Consider the following 9,502-nt stretch of genomic DNA (forward strand, 5'->3'; position numbering starts at 1 on the left):
GACTCAAGCCTTGTCTCCACCATTGCATTCTTCACAGTAATCTGCATAAAGGCTTCTTTTGGTTGCAAAAATGTTTGTGCTGTATTACTCAGTGATACATAGATAGGCTTTACTTGGATGTATGGTTATGTTAAGAAGGAGGACTGTGGTTACATTTCAGTGGAACTAAGGGACACTACACCCTAGGATTTTTCTGAAGCCTGCATTTCATGAACTTCAACTTCAGCCACCGCAGAAGCCGGCAAGCTGGGCATTCTCTCAGGTATTGCTGATCCATATTGCTCTCCCCTCCTACATTGATTTTAGTGGCAACTATAATTTTTTGCAGCAGAGAGATGTAGGTGCCTCAAATTTGTTACTTATTGGAGGCAACTATGCCTGCCACGCCACTTCCAAGATTTCCTTTTCTTATACACAACAGCCAGTTGTCAACAGTGAGGAATGTCCTTTCTTCCTAGAATACAATTTTTTTTAAAGTCAAACTGATGGTTATCATAGGAGAAACAATGCTGAGGCAACTCTTTTCTCCCAAAACAATTTTCAATTTGTTTTGAAAAAGAATTCGGATAATACCCAGTGCTGGTAAAGTTATACTGAGGATGGTATAAAATGGCACTACCCTTCAGGAGAGCAGTGGTCAATTCTGTGCCCAAAGACTTAAAAATGTTGAGACTCTTTGTTCCAGTAATCCCATTTGTAGAATGTCTTCTGTGAAAATAAACCCCAAGGAAATAAAAAAAATTATGTAACCTATTCATCGAGTCTTATTATAACTAAGAACTCAAACACAATCTAAAAGTCCTATCCTTGGTGAGTAGTTAGATACACACTGGTATGGGAATTCTGTCGAATATGGTAAAGCCATTTAAAATGTTCGATTGAACCGTGACATACTGTGGGAAATGCTTATCACATCATGTTAAGTATGAAAGCTGAAAGTCAAATATAAGATATACCACAATTATGACTGTATAAAATAGGTATGCATGTTCATATATATGGAATGAAAAGTTTGAAAAAATTAATACAGTTGGTTGATTCAGATGGTAGAAATCTGGGTAATTTCCCCCTTAGTTTTCTACTCTTCTTATGCTAGTTTTACGCAACTAACATGATATTAATTATGGTGGAGTATTGCCACTCCACCTCCGACAAAGAGGTTTTCCCCAACTCCATGCTACCTTTGATCACGCGGAGGCTCTGATTTGGCCCAAATGGTTGAATCCTCAAATTGGATGCAAAACGTTTCACTGCATATGTTTCTGTCTCTGCCTTCGTGGTGCAGCCTTCTTGAAAGGCTTAAACATAATTAAAAAGCCCCGGACTTTTACACACTCCAAATCCTCCAGCGGCAGCGGGACAGGATTCAGACTAAGATGAAAGAGCACCGGGCCCCGGCAGCAGGAACCCGTGTTTCCTTTCATGTTCCTCTGCCACCATCTCCACCCCCACGTTCCTGAGCAGAAATCTAAAGGGGCAAAAATCCTGATAGATTTAAAGCCTCTTTAAAAAACTCAACTGAACTATAGCAATAAAGTATTTGCATTCTTTATACAAAGAAATTACCTCAAAGACCTTGAGTACGTATGGCCTATGCAAAACCTCTTACAGTTGTTTTAGCCATCAGTATGGAAACAATTATATATGATCAGTACCAGCCAACAAGGCTTAAACACTTCATCATTCTAAGAAGACCTGATTATAGCTGATTAACAAAGATACTCGCACACAAAGTAACTCCTCTTATAGAATTCAGTGGAAAGATGCTGATTAGTCAGCAAATACACAGTGCATCTATTTATTTTTCATGGCCACTCTATGCAGCTTGTATCTTCTCCCATAAATGTCTCTTGAAGCTACCTTTACTGACTATCATCATTAAATTCTGAAATCAATGAGAATTTTTTTCATCCTTGAGGGACAATAGCAGAATCCACAGGTTACAGCAAAAACAGGTTTATATAAACAGCATTGTAGTACTTGTTTGTTGAACTGAATTGAAATGAGGCCCATCCCTGAACTGTTTCCCTTGTTATTCAAGACTCGGCACGAACAAGAGCACCAACTCTCTGGACTAGTCAGGCGGCGGAGAACTGAACTGTGTCATCTCACATACACGATGTATAGAAGGCCTACTTTTTGGAGCAAATGGAAATTCTCTTTCTGCAACGCAAGGAAAACATTTTTAACTTCTAAAGGGTACATAAGTCAAATGCAACAAAAAAGAAATCAGATTAATGATCAAGTGAAGTGATTTCAGAGCTGACATTTAAGGCGGCTGGCATAAAATATAAGAATTCTAGAGCTTTCCTTTTTATCTAAATGTCACATTTACTCTCATGAGCCCCTACAGGAGTATCCCAGTTGGGTGTCTCTAGGCTGGATGAGTGAGAAACACTCACCCCAAGATCCTGGGACTGAGCAGGGGAAGCCGGGTGGGCGAGGAGTATGAGTGGTCCTGAAGCCCCAGGGAACATGTTGGCTACTCATATTCCAGAGCAGGACCTCAGCTCCGACAAATTGGCCAATCACGACAAAGGCATGCACACTCGCCCCACTTCTGCCCTGGTAGAGTGACCAACTGTCCCGGTTTTCCTTGGACTGAGGGGTTGTGTAGGATGCAGGACTTTCAGTGTTAAAACTGGGACAGTCTGGAGCAAATCTATGCCTGAGGCTTGCTAGTATTTTAAGCAACAAAGTCTAAAGACAGAGGGGAGGAGACGGAGATGAATGCAGCTTTTAGCCACACTTCCCTTGTCGGTAGTGATTTGAACAAAACAAGGAGCAAGGAAAGAGCTGGTTGCAGTAGGTTTCCAGCGATGCACCAGGCAGTGCCCTGCACGCTCGTTTCCTCACTTTCCTTTCTGGTCAGCTGTGAGGGCTCAGCTCAGGAGCAAAAGCACTTTTTTTAAAGAGACTTTTCTTTTACTCCTTACAGGGCTGGCTGGTGTACTTCATTGAAATCGATGGTTATGAGAGGACGTGGAACAAGGCTTAGCTTATGAAAAAAATCAATGAAAAACTGTGATTCCATTTGTTTAGACTCTATAATTAGCACATTTTAAAAACCTGCTTTAAACTTGGGAAAAGAATACAGCAAAATACTGGCAGTTAAGGTAGTCAAAGTACAGTTGATTTGTTTTGACTATTTTCTAGTTTTTTGGTAAATGTGGTTAGACTGCTTTTATAATGAAAAAGATAACAAGATGAACAATAACACTAAGAGGCTGGCACTTCTGTTTGGCAAAAGATGGGTCTTCCGCGGGAATAATTTGTAGTAATTCAAATACTACCAGCTCTCAATTTTTCATGGCAACTAGGTCAAAAGCGTAACTTCAGTTCATAGATTATCTTTAAAAACTCATCCCAGAATTCAAGCATTCACAAGAGATGGAATTAGGTGATTTGGATTACAAGCATCTTTTTTTTTTTCTTTGTCAAACAGTAGAGATGAGAAAAACATTTTTATTACGGTTCTTTTTTTTTTTTTTACTTTTCAAAACACTTTCATGCACATATGTCTTTATTCTTGCGCTGCTTCACAAGGTCAGGAGCAGAGGTATTACACTGCCGGCCTCCACTTTACTGTTAAGGAAATTAAGACACCGTGAGGCCCCAGAATGCGTCCTAGATCCTGGACCTGCAAACTTCTACCTAAAACTTTTCCTTAAGAAAGGAGCTAAATTTCTTCAAACCATCAAGCATTTCTTGACTCCCACACCTAAATGTTTAGTGTTGCTAGAAGCCTCTGGAAACAGAGTTGGTTGAGTATGAGACATAGTACGTATCTCCAGTTCAGAAACAATCTTGGTCTGTTTGTCCAACTCTGGTGACATCTCTCAATCACTTCTCACTTAGGCCCTATGGACAAGGATGTGTGCAAGGGCATTATTCAGAGCTGGTGACAGATGTCTTCCTTCTGTTTTAGGGGGTGGCCTTGATAAACAGTTGAGGAATACCATTAGCTTCTTGAGAACAGGAACTCTCTTAGTGCTTGCTGTATCCCTAAGCCTTGCACATGCGTGGCAGCCCACAAAATCTATTGCAAGGTATCTTGCAATATCTATCAATTCTGCTTTTCAAAGGTTTTGTGTGATGCTGCATAGTGACCATCTGCTGTTTTCGCACACCCAGGTCCATTCTCCCTTCTCCTGGTAACTATACTTCAGACCAGCCTTGTCCTCAATGGATACAGCCCTGATGGGAGCTGTCAATCACAGTGTCCTGTCTCCTCTGTGCAAAGGATATGCAGGTGACCCAAGTTAGGGTACTCAATGGCTAGAATTTGGATCGCAGGCAGAGGCGCACAGGACTTGCTGATAAGTCTGCCTATTAGTTTTGCTACCTAGATCCCCACAATTTTCCCTGATCCCTATCTTTCCCCACCCCAGCTGTTCAGTTTCTCCATGAATTCTATGACCTATCACGTCTTCCAATCAAGTCTTTTCATAATTCAACTAACCAGAGTTGTTACTGCTGCTAAAAACCATGAAATCCAAACTCATATGACATCAGGCCAAAGCCATGTGTGCCAACACACTGTAACTGGGAATCCCTAGACAGGTGGGTTAAGTTCTAAGAGCTTTAGTCCCCTTTTCCGGACAGGAAGATGGTAAGACCTACACTAAATTGTAGGGAGAACTAATGAGATGATACACACAAAGTTCCCAGCACAGTGCCTGACACAAAATAGGTCAGTATTAGGTCTTCCTTCTTCTCAAGCAAGTTGATAATCTGGTAATGCTTTGAAAGACCCAATAAAGCACTTCTAAAATAAAGTTTCAGAATATAGGGATGGTCAATTTGTGTCAAATATTTGCTTGTCAATCTCACTCTTTTGAACAAAGGCCAACAACAGGAGAAAATCCAGCCAGGATAAACCCGAACTCCATGTATGCAAACGCTTGAAATAACATGCCCTTTGCTACTAATTTTATACACACTGGCCATGGCACTCAGTCTTTTCTTGAAAGTCAGAGCAATTCATAAATTACTCTCTTAAAGAAACTTTTAATTTTGAAACACAGGCTTCAAGATCACAAGGAACTTTCCCCATACTTAAATGCTAGAATGTGTGGTGAAAAGTACAGCTCTTAAAAGGCAATTTTTAAATAACATTAGGACTCTCTTGTTATTATGTCGTGGGAACTGTGCTAAGCATGTTATAATACTCCCAGAAGGCAGGTGTCATTTTTCCCATTTTAGGTACACAGAGGCTGAGGTGCAGGGGGGTGAGCCAGTGTACCCATTGTCACAGGTGACAGAGATTCAAGTTCAGATCAGCCTGTGTCCAAACTGTGTTTCTGAACCCTCTTCCACATTACCTCACTGCCTAAGGTCACTACCCCCACACCTGCAAAATAAAACCACACTGAACAGGTAGTTTATTCTATATTTGTAATTCTACAAGCAACCTAAAAGTAAACATGACTCTTTGGAATGAAGGATACATGTTTATAGGTAAGAGTACTGGCTCTGTGACTTCGTTTGAATCCTAGCTCTGCCACTAACCAGCAGGATTATCTTAATTAAGTTCCTTGTCCCATCTAGAGCTCAGTTTCTCCATCCACACAATGAGTATAAAAAAGCACATAGGAATTGGGGAAAATACATAATATAATGCATGTAAAGCTCTCAGCATCCCAGGCACAGAATAAATGTTAAAAAAAAGTTAGCTTTATCATTATCACTACAACTGAAGTAAGATAAAGTACATAATAGCTCAGCAATTTCCAGATGAAATGCTATATGAGGATTAGAATTGTGACTTAGGGCTGGGTGAGGTGGCTCACGCCTGTAATTGTAAGACTTTGGGAGGCCGAAGTGGGAGGATTGCTTGAGGCCAGGAGTTTGAAGCCAGCCTGAGCAAAGTCTGAGCAAGAGCAAGACCCTGTCTCTACAAAAAATAGAAAAATTAGCTGGGAGTGGGGGCATGCACCTGTAGTCCCAGCTACTCAGGAGACTGAGCCAGAAGAATCACTTGAACCCAGGAGTTTGAGGTTGCTGTGAGCTATGATGACGCCACTGCACTCTAGCTGGGGCGACAGAGTGAGATTCTATCTCAAAAATAAAAATAAAAAAATAAACCTTCAGTGGTAAGGGGAGGGATAACAAAAAACTAAATAAAATAGAAAAAAAAATTGTGACTTGGGATGAAGGAGTTAGAATTCCGTACACAACTGCACTAGGTCATCACTTTAACAAAACAAACAGCAGAGGCTTAGAAAAGTAGTATGACACTTGCAGACAGAGTCTTAACCTCCAGCCCTGGCTCAGGCCCCAAGGCTGTGGTCACTGAGTGATCGTGGATATACGGAAATGTCATCTACTTGGAGCCTTCATTTTCTCCTCTATAAAATGGAATATCTACATCCCAGAGTTGGTGGGAGGGCCAAATATGATATGACACTTAAAAATTTCCTATAATCTGAACAGCAGAGTTTTACCAATGTTTTTGTTACTCTTTATCAAGCATAAACTAAAAAATAAATTTCTATATTAAAGTGTAGAGAGGTCTTAAGTTAGCTGTCTGAGGTTTGCATTCAGCTTGCAGATGTGTTTAGTCCCAATAGTGTTGCTGTTATTGTTGTTCTTTCATTTAGATGCCAGTGTTACGGACCGAATGTTTGCATTCCCCCAAAACTCATCTGCTGAAAATGTAACCGCAACATGATGGTATTAGCAGGCGAGGCCTTTGGGAGGTGATTAGGTCATAAGGGTGGAGCCCTCATGAATGGGATTAGTGCCCTTATAAAAGAGGCCCCTGAGAACTCTATATTATTCTTTCCACCAAGTGAGGACCCTACAAGAAATCAGCAGTCTTCAATTCAAAGAAGACCCTCACCAGAACCGATCATGCTGACACCCTGATCTTAGACTTCCAGCCTATAAAACCATAAGAAATAAATTTCTGATATTTTTAAGCCACCTAGTCTGTGACATCATGTTCTAACAGCCATACACCCAGTATTTAAATATTGGGAGACCTGACCATCCTGGGCCTGGGTTTCCTCTCTGCCACAATGAGCGAACCATGCGCAGCAGCTGTTCCCCTTAGACACAGCCCCACCCCTGCCCTGGTGTCCTCACATATAGAGGTACAGGGCAGTTGTCACTTATTCAATGCTTATACTACTGTTTTTCTTAGGAGAGAAAAAATCATCTCTCTCTGTATCCATGTCTCTGTCATAGGTGAAAAAGAAAGATCAATAGGTCTTGATCCAACTCTTTTCATTTCTTTCATTTCCTTCCTGGACCTGCAGGCCGTTGAGTGTCACTTCCATCCAAAAGGAAAGGGAAGTGGCCTTTTGTCTGAGTTGGAGAAAAGAGTGCATGCTAGTGTATGTGCGCAGTGTGTTTTGCTTTTCTGTTAATCAGCTCATACGAAATCTCTGCTTATTTGACAGACACATATTTATGGAGAGCCCAGGGACTACGCACCCCTGGAACAGATATGAAAAGATGTGACCCTTGTCCTCCTATGCTTCACATTTTTTTTAGCTTTTCAAAACAGTGAATAATCAGAAGAGGAAAGGCAAGTTTATGCTTTCATTCTCCCAGTTTTCCTTAGAAGAGGGGCCAAGAAAAGTCAGTTTCACTTAAACCTTTCTAAAAAGCTAGTCATTTTAACAATTCAAACTGTAAACGATTCAGGGTCTAGATGCACATAAATCAGCAATTTATTCACGGATTTCACTTTCTCAGCAAGAAAACCTCTCCCTAGTAAAGATCTATTGAACAGACTCAGATGGTAATTAATGCTTATTTGACATAGTATATTCCTCTAAGGGGTAAATAATTTAAGGCAGATAGAAAACAACCGTGTTACCCAAAGATACCTGCAGAAGCGTATACTCCCAGATACCTAGAAAGACTCCACACCCTCTCAGATTCTTACTTCAAATAAGTTAGGGGGTGTCATATGATAATCAAAGGTGTAAAAAGATCTCTGTGCTTTTCATACAGCCTGTACAACTTGCTTTGAAAGGATTTGGGGCAGAAATGTATACAAATGTCCATTCGGGTATATTTTCATTGTCTCTAGTATGAAAGAAAAAGACTGAAAACAAATCATGTGAGGTCTACTTACTGATCTAAACTTTACCTGTCTTTTTTGTCATTGTTGTTGCTAAAAAACAAAACCCATGTGTTACTGATAGAGAGCACAAAGCCTTTCTCTTTATTCCCCAGTTGCTCCTCGACTTATTAGGAAAATTACAGAAACACTGCAGAAGGCGGCTGTGGTCTCTCATTACAACAGGAAAGCAAATTGTACTTTTGTGAGAAGGCTGGATTTTTGTTGTTGCATTTTTAGACGAAAGATTTATGCTTATAGTTGGGCCCATTTACAATACATCATAATACTTTGCAGACAAAGTTATGCTCTTTTCCCAATGATCTAGTGACCTTAATCTCTAACATTTTGTGGTTTCCTGTTTGGGGAAATGATTGAACAGCAGCCTAAGCTATTCCAGGCTGCACAGCATTCCCAGTTGGACTCTATCTGTCTTAGTTTTGAATGTTCTCCTGTTCACTAATCCCCCCAAAAAAAAAAATTTTTTTTTTTTAAAAGAAACTTTCCCTACAGATGCTAAATCAATGAAACTCCTACAAAGCAGCCCTCCACACTTCCTCTTCTGGCTGCTTTACTTATCATTCTTCTATTACACACTCCAGCACAGCCAGGAGTTCTTTCTGCCTGAAACAATTAGCATGACCCACAACTGCCTTTCCCTTGAACAGAAGAGAATTTCACTAATATCCAGCTCAACAAAAGATAATCCTCAAGGGTTTCCCGAAAGCTCAGCTGCAAAAGAAAACTTTAATTCAGCTGAGGAGTATAAGGTTTAAGAAATGTTTCCGACTGGAGGCAGAGTTGTTATCCTTCTCGGACAATGCCTTGGCCAATTGCTTGCACTTTGGGCCCTATTTCTTCCTGGTGATTTTGCAGAGACTTCGGGACGTAACACTTAGGAAGTCTGAGTCCCCAGGGCCTGCTTGAAGACGACCGGTAGAAAAATTAGATGCAACTATTCAATGAAACAGTAGTCTGCCACCAAGTTGTTCTTAAAAAGGGATATATTTTGCTTCCAAGTTTGAGGAAAAGGGACGACAAGGAAAGAGGGAAAGCGAACTTCAGATAAACACCCCCGTGTGCCTGCCATTCTCCACCAGCTGGTTTTGCCAAGATGAATAAAGAAAAATGAAAATGGAGCAAGTCTGAGCGAGTGTCCAGCAATGATACAAATAATGTCTTTTGGCCAAAAAAAAAAAAAATTATTCCTGCTTTCTTGCAACTTCACTCTAAATAATTTAGTGGCTTTTCGAGGGGAACAAGAAGCAAAGCCAACTTTGAAAATGATCCAGAAAGCCATCACTCCAACCCAGCAATATTTGAAAAAAAGTTCAGCTACCTAAAACAGCACACTTAAAATGACTTTTAGTAATGACCCAGAATAACATTTTTCTCTAGTTTGAATATGGAAGTCCTGGGGGCCCACTC

General features: G+C 40.6%; 1 protein-coding gene across 1 annotated transcript in view; it reads right to left on the reverse strand.

Annotated features, from left to right (window-relative positions):
- The window catches only part of CPVL (carboxypeptidase, vitellogenic-like), a 138,679-nt gene that overhangs the window by 32,970 nt on the left and 96,207 nt on the right, over positions 1-9,502 (reverse strand). The gene's annotated exons all lie outside the window — the stretch shown is intronic.

This window comes from Propithecus coquereli, unplaced genomic scaffold (genome assembly GCF_000956105.1).
Source record: "Propithecus coquereli isolate 6110/MARCELLA unplaced genomic scaffold, Pcoq_1.0 Scaffold156, whole genome shotgun sequence".
Taxonomy (NCBI): Eukaryota; Metazoa; Chordata; class Mammalia; order Primates; family Indriidae; genus Propithecus; species Propithecus coquereli.